This window comes from Coptis chinensis, chromosome 8 (assembly GCF_015680905.1).
Source record: "Coptis chinensis isolate HL-2020 chromosome 8, ASM1568090v1, whole genome shotgun sequence".
Taxonomy (NCBI): Eukaryota; Viridiplantae; Streptophyta; class Magnoliopsida; order Ranunculales; family Ranunculaceae; genus Coptis; species Coptis chinensis.
The window spans coordinates 64,703,020-64,723,898 of NC_141463.1; the positions used below are offsets into that span (position 1 = coordinate 64,703,020).

At 39.4% G+C, this 20,879-nt stretch overlaps 1 pseudogene; it reads right to left on the bottom strand.

The window, feature by feature from the left end:
* Positions 1 to 2,327: 2,327 nt before the first annotated feature.
* Positions 2,328 to 20,879, bottom strand: part of LOC147482434 (uncharacterized) — a 41,966-nt pseudogene continuing 23,414 nt past the window's right edge.

Below are 20,879 nucleotides of genomic sequence, written 5' to 3' on the forward strand. Positions count from 1 at the left end.
AACGACTCACACACACCTAAACATGGCAAAGCCTAGGTGTCAACTACGCAAATCTCTCAGGTCGTACACAAAAGCCCTACGACCTGTTACAATCAGACGACCTACTAAAGTTCAACAATTCATTAATGCTACCGCAATACAACACAGGTCATCAAACAACAAGCAACGACAACAAAAGCAATCACATGCATGCAAACCTCAAGCACAATCTCAACAAGTAAGTAATTTAAATATTTCTACTTAAATAACAAATTCGGTTAGATACTGGAAGCCCCTAGGTCATCCCAGGAAAACAACCCCAGTATCCCCATCATCAAAAATATTGTTTGTCAGTAGCAAGAGCACAAGTGTTTCAAGATTGTTCAAAGAAACAACCAACCAAAAATCAAACCAGAAGAAGCTCAAGACAAAATAGCAGGAGAAACTTGATCAACATTCAAGGGATCCAGCTTGCTGCCCTATACAACACCAGAACTGCTAGCTGGATCATCACCAACATTCGACACATCTTTGACAACATCATCAGGAGAGGTAGCTGGAGCAGCACCTAGATCGGATGGAGGGTCAGATCGTCTACTAGCATCTACACCAGTATCTTCAGCAGATATTGTTACAGCCACACGTTCAACTGACATCTTGAGGAGCTGATACTTACGATCTAGCTCCAAAAAATCATCCACCAGAACGTAAGTATCACCACCCTCCACCAAATCCACTAAGTTGTTATATTCAGACTAAGCTTGTTCAGCAATGGCCCGCGCCTTCTTCCACTCAGCAACCCACTGCTGAACATCCAGCCTCGAAGAGTCAAGAGAGGGTTGCAACATAGCCACTTTCCCACCAAGCTCTTGCACCTGAGTCCTCAACCCTACGATCTCAGCCCTCTCCACCTGCTGCTCGGCCACCAACTTGTCATAGGCTTCCTTGGTGGCATCCAACTCCTTCTTGTACAGATCGGAGATAGATGCCATCTCTCTCAACTTCCTGTACATGGCCAGAACCTGACAAATAACAAATTAAGATTAGATTGGATGAATATTGACAAAGCCCAAAGAGAACAAACTCAGAACAGAAGAACACTCACAAAGCACAGCGACCGATCCATCTCCTTCAAGTTCACCTCCAGACTCTTATCATCCAGCTTACGCCTATCTCCATCAAGAATAATGCTCTCCAGCAACCCTCCAGTAACCAATGTGGACTTGAAACTGCAGTCCCCATTCTTCACAAACTTTCTCAGTCCACTAGCAGGGTCCTCATACATGACAAGCCTGCTCAAAACGTCATCTCCACTCTTTTCACTTTGGGTCGCACCCCCTGACCCTTTGTATTGCTGAGCAGCAGGCTCACCATCAACAACATTCTTCTTACCACGGGCCTTAGCTACCCCAGCATCAACGACCAACTCACTCAGGTTCATCTTCTTCAAAGGTACCCAACCTGAAGAAGTACGACCTTCCACAGTATTAGGTCATTCCTCAGATTCAGTTCGGGACCTCTTAGCCCCCTCTGTCTCAACCACTTCGGAGTGCCTCTTCAGATTAGGCTTCCGAAATGAAGTGGGAGCATCACCAGCACTTCCACCAGCATTATCAACAGCAAGACCACTAGCACTTCCAGCACCCAATTCAGAACGGGTGGATGCAGAACGATCTGCATCACCAGAGGAGAAGTGGTTGGATGTAGAACGATCTGCATCGCCAGCAGAAAAGCGGTTGGATGCAGAGCATCCTCCATCCCCCAGCTCAGAACATTGGGATGCCAAACGATCCACATCACCCACCTTAGAGTGGCTGAATGCAGAACGGCTATCAGCATCCACGCCACCCATCCTAGTTGCCCAGAGCGGCTATCACCAGCCCCTCCAGCCTTTCTCATTCCAGACACAGGTGCTTTCTTTTGGCTCTCTCTCTCCATGGAAGACTCCGAGCTAGAATCAGAGAGAACAACAACAGCATTGGGAGCCCTTTTCTTTTGCTCCAACTTCTTATGGTTAATCTTTTCTCTTCCACGCCTCCTAAAATAATGAGCAACCTCCCCCAACAAAGCTTGCTTCTCCTCCCAACTCAAACAAGCAAACCTTTCTATAACACCGGTCTTGGTACGACCACGAATGGAAACCTCTGCAAAAACAAAACAAATAAGTTAGAACGTCCAAATCATAATATGCCATACACATATTACGATCTAAAACAACCGACCTCCTAGCAAACTGTACAAAAAGATTGGCTAACTCCAAACAAGGAGGACAATATCTACCCACAACCAACAACGGCCTACGATTCCATTCATCCTTACTCATCCCCACGATAACAGGAGATTTCCCCTTACCGACCTGAAAACTGAAATTCAGAGCACCCGACCTCCTCACAACAAAGTGCTCCAACACATCTGTTAAACAGATGTTATAACCCCTATCATTCAACAGATCCAATACATGGAAAATCCTCCAACTATTCCCTACGAACTGACAAAGGGCTTTTCCCAAATAATTCAGCACCTCCACAGTAAGACGGGATAGAGGCAACCTCATCCCAGCCTTCAACTGTCCATAACAAACAACTACTCCTCCACCCCAAGGAACGTGATAAATGTAAAATTGAATAATTTACCTATGAAATGAATGATGAAACTCAAAACGCAAGTGAAACTAAACTTAATTACGCGTTGCTATCAAAGATTTTTATACTCTCAATTCTATCAAAATAGAGTGGAGTAAAAAGTTTGTTCCACTAGCTCTTAGTTCCTTAGCATTCAAGTTTTCTAGATTGACTAATCTATTCAAAGTCTAATAAGAGCAATGGTGGGAATTATACTACGATGTTAATTAAAACTAGACGTAATATAAAGATTATAACTTTATTAAATGCAACTAAACAATAATTGAATTCTAAATTAATAACTAAGAATTGAATAACAACAACTGAAATTAGATCTAACAATTTTAAATGACAAAATCGAAATGAATAAGAAATAATTATTTTATTTATCTAATCAATGAAAAACTATGATTCCAAGAATTAATCTAAAACAATGTATGAAACTAATTAATTTAACTAATTGAATTCAAAAACTAGATCTACAAGCTATTTTAGTGGCTACTTTTTATCCTATATTCTCTAACTATCATTTTCTTAAGAGCTAAGTCTTCTTTTATGTAAGGAGGAGACCAGATCTACAATTTTGTGCATGGGCTGAGGAGCCATATTTTGGGCTGGAAAATCGAGCCCAAAGCCCAATTTCTTCAGTCCACAAAGCCCGTTTCAGCTGTCTTTGACTTTAGTAGACCTTTCGTCCACTTCTGCTCCTCTGATTGGGTCAAGGCTTAGACCATTGGAAAGCTCTTTCCGAGCCGGTCGTTTTGACATAAGATAAGGCCAAATCTGAGGCCTGAGTCCAAAGATATGGTCTTTGGAAGTTCTGCTGACTTGTGCACTGTTTCTGCCCGCGTGGTCTTTGACTTTTGACCGGGCTTCATAAAGGCCTTGTCTCCTTGAATCTTGGCCTTTATCATAGAACTTCTTAGCAACCAACCCTTTGCTCCTTTATATCGCCAAAGTGGCACATTTCTGCACATAATTGACTTTGAAGCCTGAAACGCATAAAAACAAGTAATCAGTATTAACTCTTAATTATTACTCACATAATTGGTCTAAAAGTATGACTGTTACAGGGTTAAAACTACAATTTTGGGCTCTTATCAAACCACCCCCAAACATCATTTTGCTTGTCCTCAAGCAAATATGAGAAATTAGCATAAGTGACCAAAAATGGAGTTCTAACTAATCTCGTTTCGCCGAGTGCGATTGTATTGACCATATGCAACAAAACCTTAAACCACTAGGAATTCCCTAGTGGACGAGTTATAGCCTCGTGAGAGTTTTCCAGTGAAGATACTCACAAACTTCATCTATACTACAACGACTCAGAAATAAAACTATTGTTTCCTTATCTATGTCTCAATTATCTTTACATCTCACTAGCAATGAACACAGAATAATCAAGTCGAAACCTAAGTTAATATATGCATAATAATCTATCATCAACAAATAAACATATTTACAATGAGTAATACTATGAGATGAACTAGCAGGTCCGTTTATGAAAACTCGGAATAGCGTCCTTAAGTAGGTCCTCACATAAATGTCAAGACAAAAACCATTCTGATTTTTCCGCTCAAGTTTCACTACTCCAGTGTGCAGTGGGCACACTTTACCTTACAAACTCAATGACACACAAGGAAGCCAGAGTCGATCAACCACATCTGCCACTTACTATCACACTAATATATTCCTAATTGAGCTAGAGGTCTTTATTAGGTGTTGCGGGGATTAGGAGATGGTTTAAAACGGAAGGAAATGGATATTCAAAGATAACAAGTCTGAGATAATAGAGTCTTCATATTATTTAACTAGAGAAAACCTTTCTTTACTTTTGCTTCTACACTTTGTTTCCATCCTTAGCCATATTTTTTTTTTTTTTTTTTCTTTGGCTTTTGACTCCTTGATTCTATTTTTCAAGTTCTAACTTTTTATTTCCTTTTATATATTTTTATTTATTTATTTTTATTTGGATGGAAACTTACTTTTCTCTTCTGAAGCGACTAACGAATTATTGATTTCAAAGGTTCTTCTCTTCCCTATTCTTCATCTCTATTCTCAAACTTATTCAAAGAATTGGGTAGGTTGATTTTTTTTTTTTTTTTTTTTTTTTTTTGTTTTGTAACAGGGTAAAGGATTTGTGGTTTATGAAAGGCTAAAGAAAGGCTTAGAGGGGGCGACTAGCGGAAAATAATTTATAGATTTGAATTTCTGGCTATATCGATCCAAAGAAGGCCTATATTCTCGCTTAGGATATGGTATAGTGATCAAGCAAGTGGACGTGTGATTTCTCTATCCGGATTTTACTTCTCCCTTGTGTCATTTCTCAAATGTTCACTCATATAAACCTTTAAGCTATATTCTCATAGGATTTGTAGAATAAGTACTCTAGCCTAGATTTCAGAAACTACTGCCAACAATCATAGATACTCATGTAACATATTTATAGATAAATGCAAAGATTATTACCTACATATTAGCCTAAGTTTCTAAAAACTATTCTAATGCAAAAGCTACGTGAGACTTCTAGATTATTGAGAGCATAGAGAAAGAAAACAATACCAATATTCCTAAGTGCATAGCATACTTTTTATTTATATTTTTAAAATTTTTGAATTTTTTAGCTAGAAAACAAGTACATATTATACATATCTATATCCTAACAGATGCCTTAATTACACGTGTTTTATGCCCCCAAACAAGAAGCATGTTTTGTCCTCAAAGTATTTTAAATAAAGAGGGTAGGAAAATACCATTGAAACACGTGAAATTTCGGAACATCTGCAAAACAAGGCTATAACATACTAATATAGAAAAGAAAACTAACGCAACTCTATAAGAGTTCCACCCGTAATGGTGTTAATGAGAAACAAATTTGTTTAGGACATAAGCAGACACTAACTGAAATAAAAACTTACCTGCACTCCCGTTTAAACCTTTTCCTCCTTATTTCTCTCTTCAAAGAGATGAGGTTCCTTCACATCCTGCCATGCCATGATAACTTGTCAAGTCTGCCGCCGTGTGTCGTCAACTTGTGCTAACCTGTCTAGTGTTACTATGTCTGATGGGGTATAAGGAGCAACCAAATGAGGTTGCACCTGCCATCCTGGCCAAGTCATTACTCGAAATGAGCGAACCACCCAATTGGTGGGTCTCATGACTTCAACCCTTTTCCAATCTGTGAACTGGGTACATAATTCAGGTAGACAACTGAGCATGATGCGGCAAACCAAAACGGGCATAAGAAGATACTTATGTCGCATGCTTTAGGCTCTCTTAAGACTAGCCACTAATACTTTCGAAATGTCATATCGGTGACGCCCCTCGCCTAAAAGCAAGGAAAACGCGTCACCAAAGATTACTATTTGCGTAGTAAACGCTGTCACTCCCCCCTAGAATATTCATGAGGATGAATAACATGGTGGTGCCTACATTTAGGGACAAGCTACCAAGGGCTATGTTGTAATGCCCTTGGTCCATTATACGAAATACCCCTCCCCCATAATACTCATGGAAATATGTATAGTCATAGAGGTATGAATTATCGATCATATATCCCCACGTGTGAATAGGATCAGGTATTGGTATTCCCAAAACTAATGCTACCACATACTTATTGAATTCTAGGGGTGTGTCATCAACCGTGACGGAGAATTCTTGTTCTCCATCCTGGTTACAATAGAACTTAACATTATTGTAGAAAAATTCAGTAAGCTTAGGTGAATAAGAGTCGTCTTCACTTACCAGAAGATGCCTCCATCCGAACTGCATGATCCTCTCGCAGAACCAATGTCCATAAGACTCGCTCTCCAACAAGTGTTCGAAAGACTGCTCCAGTATTACTATAGGAGAAGTCATCACAAAACTACTCTCTAGAACAGCTGCGACTATCCCGAAACAACCCTTGAAAAACTTGAAATTTTTGGTGCCCACAGGGGTCAAGGCGCAGGTGCGCTCAAGGTATGCCTGGGATGGGCGCGGGTGCGCTTTGTTGAGTTTCGATAACCAGGCACTTGGGAACAAGGTGCGCTCACCTTTAGCCTGGGATGGGCGCAGGGTGCGCTCAGGATGAAAATTGGAATTCCAGTGTTTTGGGCGCAGGTGGCGCTCAGGTTTGTGATGGAGAGGGCGCAGGTTGCGCTCAGGGTAGAATTCCTCTAACAGTGCTGAAGGCGCAGGTGGCGCTCCACTGGGGCGCAGGTGCGCTCTGGGAGCTGTGAGGCCGAAGTGCGAAGGAAAAATATGGTAAAATGGGAATGAAACGTGAGAGATGAATGTGAGATTTAGTTGGGGTTGTGAGTGTAGAATGAATATAGTTTTTATAGGATTTAAGTTGCTAAAACGAATCGGAAAGTTACCAAAAAGTTGTAAGGCAATTGCCATAAATAATAAAATTTCCAAAACCGAAAACGGAAACAACCCATATTCTCTATTCCAAAACAAACCTAATATCTTTTAGGTTGAATTTAGGTTAGATACTGCCTAATTTATCGAGATTTCATCCTAACACAATATCTATTTATAGTGATGCCCATATCAGCAATATTCTCAACCCTCACTCCAAAACAACTTCTGAAAATAGATGATCATATAACGAATTATGTTAGGCTAAATAATACCACCCCCAAACAATTCGGGAAGGTGGGATTAATGATAAGAACAACGCATAATTCAAAATTAACCAACTTATATTAAAATTGAATTCCAAATAACATATGACAACCAAATTCAAATTTAATTCTCGAACTAATCTTTTACATCCGTATTTAAATAAAACAAATACAATAAAACAAATCAACTCATTAGATCCCTAAACCACTTTCGCCGCTAGTAGTGGAATGCGCCGAGAAGCAGATGGCCCTTGGACTTCGATGGGCCGAGCCATCCGTCTTCGGGCGACGACGCCGTGCCTCCTCATCGCTTCCTCCTCGAAAAGAACCCCCAGGGTGGGAAGCGTCACAAGCATGTCGCGCTCGAACCGGGCTGGCTGGCGTCCATCTCGGCCCTCGTCTGTTCCCACTACTCATCCTCGCACCGGGCACGAGTCTCGAAGTTATGATGCATGGTAGCTTGCCGAGTTTGGAGGTCTTCACAAATAGTATTGAGAGAACGCATGCCATGGTGAATCACAGCCATGCGTTCTGCATCCGACCTACACCTCGTCAAGGCATCGACATCAAAACAAGTCGTGTCATCCTCATTCTCCGAGTCACTCTCCTCGACTACCCTCTCTTCAGGCAACCTCCAAACTCTTTGGATACACTCCATATAAATATGATGATTTCGGTGCTCCTTCAGGCAAATCCTATCAGACCTCGGAGTCGCTCTCAAGGTTATCATGATCTTCGTTATCAAAATAGGGAGAGGTGCAATAATCTTTCCAACTCCCATAATCATGTTACGTAAAAACTCCAAAATACAGAACTCATACTTTTGCTCCTGGAGTATCCATAGAACGTGAAGGCAGTTCAAACCGATATCACTGACTTTCTCCTTCCCTATGACATTCCTACCAATCCACTGAGCTACAGCCAGCTGGTTGGTTCGGAGAGACGAGTGGCGAACACAATGCGAGCTCGCATTGTAGTTCCCTTCCGCAACAGTCGCGTTCATCAAAGGTTCTACAGCAGTAAAACCGAAATCTGTAATGTGGCATCGAGATGGTGTCTAGGTGGAATGCCTAAAATCTCAGCCAACAACCCAGTAGTAACCTCTCTCCTCCTCCCAGCCACCTTAACAAAAATTCGATCCCTATTCAACTCCCTCGTCTTATAAAACTCTCGGACCAAATCTTTGTGGTTAAAATCGTCTGTCGAGTACCACAAACCACTCCAGTCTCTCCTAACCATCTCGTCACCGTAAAACGGTGTGAAGTGGTCGGCAGTAAAAGCGTGCTCCGGCAATATCCGACGTCTTTGAGCCATTGGAGTTTTTATAAGATGTGTGGGTTTGAATAAGGTAGGGGACTTGTTTTGAAAACACCCTAACTAAAAATAATGGCAGGAGGCGCGGTGGTGGTGGTGGCAGTCAAAATTTTTGAATTTTGGGTGATGTTTGGTTGTTTAAGTTGGTGGAGGTGGTGGTTGTTGTAGTTAGGAGGAGATTTGGGGTGGGTTTCAACTTTGGGCGTGGGTGTATTTAGGTTTTTTTTTTTAGGTTAGGTTTTTAAAGCTTTGATGTTTGGTAATGGCGGTTTGGAGAATGGAATCGCGACAGTTGGTGTGAAAGAAAGAGCAAGTGCGCTCGAAGTTGGGCCAAGCCCACTTGATTTTCAGATTTTGATTTTTTGATATTTCGCGCAACTTCAAACTTAAATTGCCGCTTCGTTACCAGGCCGATTTTTGCGAATGACGTATGGAAATGATCAGGAGAGAATTTCCAATCCAATGATCCATAAAACGCTCTAATCCGACCATTGGTAACATATAAGAAGATGGAAAACACCTCGAAGTACGTGCATAACGTAAGTTATGCGAACGAATGAAATCTAATTTCATAGATAATGTCAACCCGAATCGTAATACAATTAAACGGTCTAACCAACACAACTGGAGAGTTGAATAATCCAGGATGGAATGAACACCCCACCCCCAAACAAATTTTAGACACAGAGTTGAGAAAATTTGTTTTAAAAAGTGGGTCCCGAGACTTCTTAACTTACTATGTTTGTGATTTTAACAAATTTTTTTTTATTTTTTATGAATAAAATTTAATATAAGAAAAGAAGAAAGCATTAAATGCATAATTCACACCATAGAGGGACATGACTCAAAAAATCGAAAACATGCAAATGATGGAAAACGCGTGAATTATGTTAAACGTGGACTTAAGATCCGGTACTTACAGCCACACACTCCATAGGGAGGGCCCGGTTACCTTAATAGTGCACTTACCAATATATGGAAATGAAAGGAAGTACACCAATGAAAAATGTCAGTCCTCATAGATAGGATCCTGTAAAAGGACTTCCTCTACATCAAGGGACAATAGCTCGTGAAAATGTTTCAACCGTTGGCTATTTACTTGAAAGGTAATGTTGTCCTTGGGATTTACCAAGGTGATTGCCCCATAAGGGGTGACTTCAGTAACCAGAAAAGGACCAGTCCAATGGGTTTTTAATTTCCCTGGAAAAATATGTAGATGGGAATTGTAAAGTAAGACCTTTTGACCTACCACAAACTCTTTGCGCAAAATTTGCTTATCATGAACACGTTTCATGGTAGCTTTATAATCCTTTATGAGGTCATAAGAATCGCTACGGATTTCTTCAAGCTCATTCAATTGCAACTTACACTTGACACCCGCCTCATCAAAATTGAAGTTAAGGCTTTTTATAGCCCACATAGCGCGGTGCTCCAATTCAATCGCAAATGACAAGGTTTCCCAAATACAAGTCTAAAGGGAGACATACCTATAGGAGTTTTGAAAGCAGTCCTATATGCCCATAAGGCATCAGATAGACGCTTTGACCAGTCTTTCCTATCAGGATTTACAGTTGTTTCTAAGATTTTTTTGATTTCCCTATTAGAAACTTCTACTTATCCGCTAGTTTGTGGATGATACGGAGTTGCTACCTTATGTGTAACTCCATATTTCTTCACAAGAGATGCAACAACTCTGTTTCAAAAATGTGTTCCACCATCACTAATGATGGCCTTGGGAATGCCAAATCAACAAAAAATATACTCTTTAACAAAAAAACACAACTGTCTTATGGTCATTACTAAGGCAAGCCATGGCCTCTATCCATTTAGACACGTAGTCCACGACAACTAGAATATAGATGAAGCCGTGGGAAACTGGAAAGGGACCCATGAAATCAATGCCCCATACGTCAAAAATTTCTACCACCATGATTGGATTCAATGGCATCATATTACGCTTCATGATTCGCCCAGGTTGTTGGCAACGAATGTCCGCCTTGCAATGCACTTGGGCATCTTTAAAGAGAGTAGGCCAATAAAACCCACATTGTAAAATTTTAGCAGCTATTTTCATACCACTGAAATGGCCACCACACTCTTTTTCATGGCAAAATGAGAGAACCTCATTATATTCCCACTGGGGAATACAACGATAAATAATCTGATCCGTACAATACTTAAAAAGGTAGGGCTCATCCCAGTAGTATAGCTTAACTCTGGCCAAGAACTTCTTACGTTCATTTCTTGACCAATCATAAGGAATAGCATCAGCAGCTAAATAATTCACGATCTCAGCATACCATGGTGTAGAAAAAATAGCATACAAATACTCATCAGGAAAAGAGTCGGGTATGGACTCCGAATCACTATCATCGTCGTTTGTCAGTCTAGATAAGTGGTCGGCAACTACGTTTTCGACCCCTCTTTTGTCCTTTATTTCTAATGTGAACTCTTGCAGGAGGAGAATCCATCGGATCAATCTCTGCTTAGCATCCTTCTTTGCGAGAAGGTACCTAAAGGCTGCATGGTCGGTATAAACTAGGGTCTTAGAACCAACCAAATAAGGATGAAACTTATCTAAAGCATAAACGATAGCTAAGAATTCTTTTTCAGTAGTTATATAATTCCTTTGAGCATCGTTTAGAGTTTTACTAGCATAATAAATAACAGTAGATTTATTATCTAGTTTCTGTCCCAAGACAGCACCAACTGCATAATCACTAGCATCACACATGAGTTCGAAAGGTTTAGACCAATCGGGAGGCTGTATAATGGGTGCAGAAGTTAAGGCGGCTTTTAAAGTTTCAAAAGCCTGTTTAAAGTTAAAATTAAAATCAAAGATGGCATCCTTTAAAAGCAGATTAGTTAGCGGCCTAGCTATTTTCGAAAAATCTTTGATAAAGCACCTATAAAAACCTGCATGGCCTAGAAAGGCTCTAATATCATGGATAGTCTGTGGTATAGGTAGAGTCGCTATCTTATCTAGTTTGGCCTTATCAACTTCTATGCCATCACTAGATACAATGTGACCTAGTACTATGCCCTTTTTTACCATGAAATGACATTTTTCCCAATTTAAAACTAGACTCTTCTCTTCACACCGTGTCAAAACCTTAGATATATTAGACAGGCAATCAGTGAAAGAGTCTCTATAGATAGAAAAATCATCCATGAATACTTCCATGAAATGCTCTACCATGTCACTAAATATATGAAGCATACACCGCTCGAAGGTACCAGGAGCATTACAAAGGCCAAAAGGCATTCCTTTATAGGCGTATGTTCCAAAAGGACATGTAAAGGTAGTCTTTTCTTGGTCATCAATATCAATAATAATTTGGAAATAGCCAGAGTACCCATCCAAAAAACAGTAAAAAGTATGACCAGCTAGACGTTCTAGCATTTGATCTATAAAGGGTAATGGAAAATGATCCATTCGTGTCATGGCATTTAAACGTATGTAATCAATATAGATCCTCTATTTCATAGGACCATGTGTGGCAACATATTCACTCTTGGCATTACGTACCATTGTAATCTCTGATTTTTTTGGAACTACATGAATGGGACTGACCCATTCGCTATCAGAGATTAGGTATATGATACCCGCATCAAGTAACCGTAAGACTTCTTCCCCCGACCATGGCCGGTTCAAACGACCGAGGTTCGCGAGAAGTCTTTGCGTTATCCTCTAAATGGATACGGTGAGTGCACACATTAGGGTCAATTCCCTTAATATCGGCTAGGGACCAACCAATCGCAGAACGATGTTCCTTAATCACCCTGATTAAACGTGTCTCTTCCTCCTTAGATAACAGAGAAGATATAATTACCGGATAGCTACCATCTGGATCAAGTTGAATATATTTTAACTCAGGAGGAAGAGGTTTAAGTACCGGGGTGGTTGGTATGTCGATAAAAGCTTCTGGGGTGTCCTCATTTTAAGTAATGAATACTTGCTTAGGCAACAGGTCTTCGAACTATGTATATGGAGCAATCGAAGGTTCTACGATTTGTGTAGACTCGAAGATGGTGTTGACTTCTTGTACGTAGGAGTCATCGACAAAATCTGAACTTCCAAAAGAAAGGAATTTATGCATATGGTTTTCTGAAAACGTATTATTAAAGTAATCTTGCGCTAAGCTCTCGATCATGCTAATATCTCCATCTGTAGACGAATCTGGTAACTGTTTCATCATTTTAAAAACATTTACCTAAACCGAAAGATGGCTGATATAAGCTTGGAGAACACTACTTAGAGTTTTGAACTCTCTAAATTAATGTAAAAGCAATCAAGATTCCTTACTCACGATCTTCGTTTCGTAGAGTTTGAATAAGGATTCGAACTAACCTAAAGCTTAGAACAACTAAAAATTAGATGTTACAATAAAGGGAAATTAAGGAGTAAGGATATAATATAAATGTTAGATTTTTCCTTCCTATACAAACATTAATAAAAACATTAACAATGAAAACATGCACTTAATACCGAAATGGAAATTTTAAAGAGAAATTGGAGAGTTAATCCTCTTCATGTGAAACTATCATTAGTGTTGATTTGAAATAGGTTTTGATTCTTCCTAGACTCATAGATAAGTCCCTAACGGAAAAATAGATTTGATCCCTAGCATGCATGGCTCACTAAAGAGCTCATACATGCTAGCAAGTGAAACCAAACAATGACTTATCTCTAAGCTCATTGCTTGATTTCTAACTAAACTCTACACCAACTACCATTTTGGGGTAGGATGTAGAGTTAGTTGTTCTTCCTAAACCTACCAAACCAACAATTGGTTTACCCTCACATGAGTTAGACTAACTCCCCAAAAGGGAAGTTAGCTCATGATCCTTGGGACAAAGACTTATGAACTAATAAAAACACCAAAGAGAAAGAGAGAGAGAGAGAGAGAAGAAATATCCACAACCAAACTCACTTCTATATTTTCTAGAAGAACAAGTGTTCCTCCATTAAAACTATTACAAGCTTTTTAATAAAAACCAAAACTAACTTCTCATTTTCACTAAGGAACTAAAATAATGCCATGTGAGGAAAATAAGTCAAGGGAGTAAATGGAGTGTCCCCCACCCTTGTCTAATTTCTTCTCCATTTTAGAGAAATCTCATTTCCTCCCACGTGAATTATCAAACCACATTGATTCATTTTTATCTACCACATTAAAACAAAGTGACACCTTGCCTTTTTCTCACTATTAACACCTAATCTAATTTATTACATGCAAGGTGTCAACTTTGCACCAATAATTTGTTATCTTTGTCTTGATATGCTCCATGATTGATGATGACTCATCCAATCTTGTGGCCCCATAGTGGGTCCATGTGCAGATCCGATGGGCGATCCGGTATTTTGGGCAGTTTTACAACTTCCCGCCTATGGCGTAGAGTTCATCCCCCTGATTGTCGGAGCAGCTCTCTTGTCACATTCGAGTCCTGGTTCGAGAGGTAGGAGCTTTGGAAGTTTGATGCTTCTACGTGGATTTGGAAGAATTCATATATACTGCCGTTCTCGTGGCTTTATTGCAGTTTAACCAATATTTCCATGTTTACCGCGCAAATACCCAAAAAAGTGAAAACATATTTATTTCATGATTATTAAACACATAATGAACCAAATTTATATGTCTCAATGGGTTTTCATAATACACTTTTGGGTGCTTATCACACTACCCCCCAACAACACTTTTTGCTTGTCCTCAAGCAAAGAAGAGACACTAAAATAGATAAGTGGCCAAAAATGTGTAGTCCTAAACTAATTCTCGTTTAGCAGTGCGATTGCATTGACCATATGCAACAAGGCCTTAAACCACTAGAATTCCTATTGGACGAGCTATAGCCTCGTGAGAGTTTTCCAGAAAAGATACTCACAAACTTCATTTATACTACAACGACTTCGGATTTAAACTTGTTTCCTAAATTAATCTCGATATCCATACATCTCCTTAGCAGGGAACGAGGATTTATTTCTTTGAAACTCAAGTTAATATGTATTCAATAATTAAAACATCTACATATGATTATTCATGCAAAGAACTTTTCATTGAAATATACTAGCAGGGTTGTTTCTGGATCCTTGGAGAGCATACCTAAATGGGTTCTCACAGGTATGTGTTGAAACACATATGCACTCAAAAAATTTCCACTCAGGTTTTGTTAACTCCATTAAGACAAGGTGGGCACACGTTTCCTTACATCTCAATGACAAATCGAGGAGCCGATGTCGATCAATCACGTCTACTACTTATTATCACACCACCCTACTCCTAATTGAGCTAGAGGTCTTTATTAGGTATTGTAGGGCTTAGGTGATAGTGTACAAGAAAATGGAAATGGATAATCAAAATTTACGAGTATGAGAGAATAGGGTCTTCATATATTTACACTAGAGAAATCCTTATTTCCTTTCCTTCTTCTAACTGAGTTTTTCCAACCTTGTTCTTAAGCCTCTGGATACTAAGGATTTTATATATATATATATATATAAGGCTTAAGAACATGATTCTATTTTCCTTTTCTGAAGCAAGTAACTGACTTATATTTGGGACAAGTCTTTCTCTTTATTCTTTCCACATTTCATCCTATTTCTCATACTCATCACTTAGGGTAGGTTCTTTTATTTGGTTTAATAAATGGGTAAGGAATTTTTGGTGAAAGTGAAAGGTTTGATGAACGGTTCAGATGGAGTGACTAGCGGTAAAATTTGTAACAGTAAGAATTTTTAGCTATGTCGATCCAAAGAAGGCCTAAATTCTCTTTAGGGTTCGTGGTGATCAAGTAAGTAGATCGTAATTTCCTCTAATCGAAAAAACTACTCTGTGTCATCACACACAAATCACTCATATCAAGGCTTTTGGTTAGATTCTCATAGGATTTATAGTTTAAGTAACTAACCGTTGGTTCCAGAAACTTACTGCTATGTACAATCAATGATACTTTCGATACATGAATATTCATGAAAAGATGTATAAACTATTGCATACGTATTATCTAAAGTTTCTTAAAAACAAATCCTAATTCGGATACTAATGTGAGATTTCTAGACAATTTTCATCATTGAAAAGGAAACAAGACTTTGTCACTAAGTACAATTATTAATATGAAAATAAAAACTATATATAGGCTACAAGATGCCTAATTTTTGCTACAGGTTTTGTAACGGCCGTATTTTTAAATACGTATTTTTCTATTTTATTAATTAATTAAATTATTTATTTTCAAAATTCGTCGGATTGGACTCGGGATACGTGGGCCTGGTTTTTGGGCCCGAGTCGGTGTTGGGCTTGGATTTCGGACCCAAGTATATAAACACATTGTTCTGGAAAATAGGGTTCAGAGAAATAATAAAATAATGAAAATGGAGGCGAGAGAAGCCGGGTTTGTTTGGAGCTTGGCGCCGACGAATCGGGCTAGGAGGATTCGTCGAGCTGTTCATACAGGTGAGTAGCTATTTTGCTATTTCACCGGATTCGTAGTTTACATACATCGGCGATAATCTTGTTTTAGTTTTATATTGTTCATTATCCCGTTGTATTGAATTCGTGCTATTTGTGGTTATTAAATTTTATAAAATTTCGATTTGCATTAAGAGTTTAAACCGTCGAAACTTTGGAAAACTTGGGTTTTGAACTGCTAAAGCTTCTCCGGAAGTTTGAAACTCCGGCTGACGCTTAATGGCGTCGACGGTCGCTTTTGTTTGTTTATAGATTTGGTCGGCTTGAATGGTTTGTTTGGGTGTGTGTGGGGATGTCGAGTGAGGGCGAGTGGAGCTTGAAGAACCGTTAATGGCAGCCAAAGAAATCGCCACTTTAAATTAAACTTGGTGTTTGGTTTTGGTTGGAACTTGTTGTTGGGGATTTATTGTTGGTTTGGAGGGGCTATGGACGCCAGGAGGGAGCGTCGAGGAGGCCAATGGGCGCATCGCCATTACCGGGATCTTGAGAATTTGGTTTTGATTGTGATTTTTCGTGTTTGAACGGTGCTTGTGGTATTGTGGGTTGATAGGATGATGTTTGGTAGTAGTGGGGATGGTTAGGGCTGATTTATTTAAGCTTGAACCAAGCTTTAATGGTGGCGAATTTTATCCGCATCTAGTTTGGTGATGTCGGATTTAAAGATTGGAGGAATGTGTGTTTGTTAAAGAGGTAGGGTTTTTGCAAGGAGTAAAACCGCGGGGTCAAGATGGTGGTGGTGTGGAGGTGGTGGTGGTGGGCCGGATTTGGGTTTTTGTTGGTGGAGGGATGATGAAACGCGATAATTTCAATTTCGGTTTGGGCTTTGGGCCAAAACCGTAAGTTTTGTTTTGGGCGGTTTAGTTTTGGTTTGGGGCCCAAATTCTATTAGTGGCTTGGCCGAAATTCAGTGGGTAGTTGGGCGAAATTTCAGTTTAATTTTCGGACCACATTAGTTATGTTGGGCGATTCTCTTTTTTTTTATTTTTGGGCCAAATCCAATTATTTTGGACCGAACCACTTAACCGTTTGGGCGATTCGAGATAAGTTTTTGGGCCCGTTTCTAATATTGTTCGAGGCCACCCATAGGACTTAAAATAGATCCATTAGGTCGGGTCGTAGAATAAATAAGTGGACTTTTAGACTTTCGGGTTCTAAGGTTTGGGCTTGCTGGTTAGGTCCGAACGGGGCCGGGTCATTAAATGCCCACGAGCCATGCACCTTTGACCTTAGCCATGAACTATGGCTATGACCATGAACCTGTCGAACACGAAAACGACAGTTTGACTTTGACTTGGACAGTTTGACTTTGATAGTTTGACTTTGACTTGGAAAGTTTGACTTTGACCGTTTGACTTTGACCTTTGACCATGGACGGTTGACTTTCACCTTTGACTTTGACGATGACAGTTTGACTTTGACCATGACATGTTGAGTTTGACCTTGACCATGAGGTGTTGACCTTTGACCGTTGACTTTGACTGTTGACCGTTGACTGTGAATGTTGACTTTTCCAGTTTTTCATATGTTTGTTTATATGGATATATATAGTAATAAAATATGGTCGATATTGTATAACTTGGATGGTCATTATCTAATTAAGATTTGACGTGAGTAGTGGGTAAAGCATATATATATTGGGCTTTGATTGTGGACTGTGGACTGTTTATTTGTGCTACGTTTTATGTGTATATTATATGGACACATATAGTAATAAAATGTTGTGGAAGCTGGTATAATTTGGTGGTCATTATCTAAGAAAGATTTGACCTTGATGTTGTGTATTTTTGGACACGGACGATATTGAGATGTTAGGAGACATTATATTCCTAATAACGCTATAATAAAGATGTATGCGATACGTTGAAGCATTGTGACATGATATAATATCTTTGGGATAGTTGTATTAATGCAATATCTTGGAGAAATGTATATACACTCCATTATTTTATATGTGAGATGCTAATATAGTATTGGTGAATATTTGCCCACCTGTGGTGTAGTAGCAATAATATATTGGCACGTGAAAGAATGAAATATGGTTATGAGATATATTGAGATGTTTCTATATATAGTGGCTTAGTGCAATAAGGTAATTGACCCGACGTGATATAGTGGAACATGATTATGAGTCATTAATGTATGACACCGAATAAATTACATAACGAAAATCCTAGAACCCCGACTACCACAACTCATGTGATTGGCCCTCTTCCGCGTTTGCTTAATCTTAATGGCGGTTTTCGGCGGCCCCTTCCGGGCGTTTCGATTAATCTGAATGGCCTTCGGCTGCCCCCCGGGCGTAACCGAATAGTGGGCTTGATTATTCTATTCGCAAAATAGAACGATGATCGCATAATATTTTTATATGCCGAATAGTGGCGGTCTTACATAGATTTGGCCCGCGTGTGAGGATTTACCGGTGTCGCGGCATCCCGCCGGGGTGGTTACGCATCGGAGTGGCTCATTATGTAAGGGAGGCATGTGGATGTACATGTTCGGGCGTTGGGTAGCGATTGTGGTAGCCGGGAAACTAGGTAAGACATAGATACGACGGATTTTAGGGACACAAAAAAAAACTTAATTAATATAATTATGGTAATATGTTTGTTAATGATGTATATGTAGAGATGATTATATATGGTTTTGCGAAGGGTGGGTCAAACTAATTACTTGGGCGAGACGACCCACTCTGTGATTGAGCATGAAATGAGGTGCATTATATAATATGCTTGTTTGGTTATTTGTTTAGTTGAACCTAAAACCTCGATGGAGGAACTACATGCCTTATTTATTATGTGTATAGTTTGTTGTGTGGTTAGTGGGAAGTTAAAAGCCTCGGTGGAGGAACTACCGCCTTAATTATTATTCTTAAGGATGTTGTATTTGTCGTTGAAAGTTAAAAGCTTCGGTGGAGGAACTAACTGCCGTATGGTTTGTGTATATATATATATATATATATATATATATATATATATATATATATATATTTGTATTTTAGGGCTACTCACACCAGATTGTTTATAATGTTGACCGATTTGCATGTTTGCTTATCGGGTGTGTTCATTAAATGAACATAGTTGATAAGTCTTGACAGTTTAGTGATGAAGAAGATTGGTTCTTTGCTTGTGGTTTATGTTAGCATTGCATCTCGGGATAAGTTTTGTTTTCCCTGGAGGTGATATAGATTTTCAGTTGAGATAAGGTTATTTGCATTTTCATTTGTAAATTGTTTTTGGTAATGAAGATGAATGTTGTTTAAGTTAAAATTTTTATTGGTTTTAATTATCCGCATATTTTAAAACCTGTTTATGGGTTTTGGGAGGAGAGTCGTCACACCTCGGAAATCGAAGAGTCGGGGACAAATAATGTTTTTCCGAATTCTGTCGAAATTCGGGGCGTGACAGGTTTAAAGCACCCCCAAACAGAATGATGCTTAGTCCTCGAAGGATCAATAATTAAAGAGAGAAAGTACCTGAGAACCGTAAGCAAAATTAAGGCTAGATTCTTTGAACAGAGGTTGGAGATCATAATATATTATTATCTTCGAAGAACAAGAAAATGTTCAATAGCACACTAAACATAGCACACGATATAATGAACCATAGCGTACGAAACATGAAAAACAATAGCACACCAAATAGAAGGTTTAGCTAGATATATGTACAATGGCAAACTTAAGTTTACCATCCAGCAGGACGTGAAGGTCTGGCGTCCTCTTTAAGGAAATGCATTTCCTTAGCATCACGCCAATAGATAATAGTCCGCCGATTTCGCCCATTCTTTGTCTCCGGATTCCCTCAAATTGGTCTTCATCTTTTTAGTCCTTTGGGTAACATCGAACATGCCTCGGTATCGGCGGGGCGCTTCCATTGATGAAAACCTTAATGAGCGAATGATTACGTTTCTTTGGGCACATGGAATCCACCTTGACCTATCATGAAAAGTAGCCGCAAAACGTGGGGAAATGTGTCTTCATGATTCGGCAAGTGGTGACCGGTAAAAGTATATACTTATCCTGAAAAGTCGCGAGCTCGTTTCGTGCTAGAGACAACACAACCTAAAATGTTAAATAAAGCATGACCACGAAAGCTAGTGCACTGAATCAATACGCAAGCGACCTCATTGGCGATAGAAATGCCAATCTCCCATAATGTTCGAGAGTACAAATAACATTGCAGTCCCCATGTTCATGGTCATGCTTGCTAATGGAATGGTGATGTTGCCCATGGTACATGGCCATCTCCTTCTCGTTTGATCTCAAGACCATCACCATAAGAGTCGCGAAATGCTTGCCACCGAAAAAGAACGGTAAGAATTATGATAGATGTAATGCCAAGATCAAAGCGGGTTAAGTGATATGGAAGGTCCAAAGTTAGGGCAAGTTGTTGTTCAGAAAAGATATGGGGTGTGTCACCAACTCGGATTGTGAACCCTTCTAAGTAGAAACCATGTGCATGGTTGAATGCTGGTGTGTCTTCCATATTAGCATAAAAGTATGCAGCCAAACTTGGAGAATACGTTTGGTCAGGTTGAAGAATTAGGGAAGACCACCCAATGTTTGTGATGTAATCATGGAAGAGGTGGTCATAGGCATTGGAATCCATCATAGACTGAAAGGATTGCTCAGGAATGAGTTTGGGAGGGACCATGGATGATGAAGATGCTGTGTTTGATGAAGATGCCATGATGGATGAAGTAATGAACTAGATAACGGCAACCGGATGGAAAAATGAGTATGTAAGAAAATAGACCCTCCTGTAGCACATGTTAAAATTATATTAGTCACAATGGAAATGATGACAATTCTACTAAGCATTTCATACAAAATAAAACAAAAGGATAAGATAAAATACATAGTACGACGGAAAAACGTAATAACATATATGATT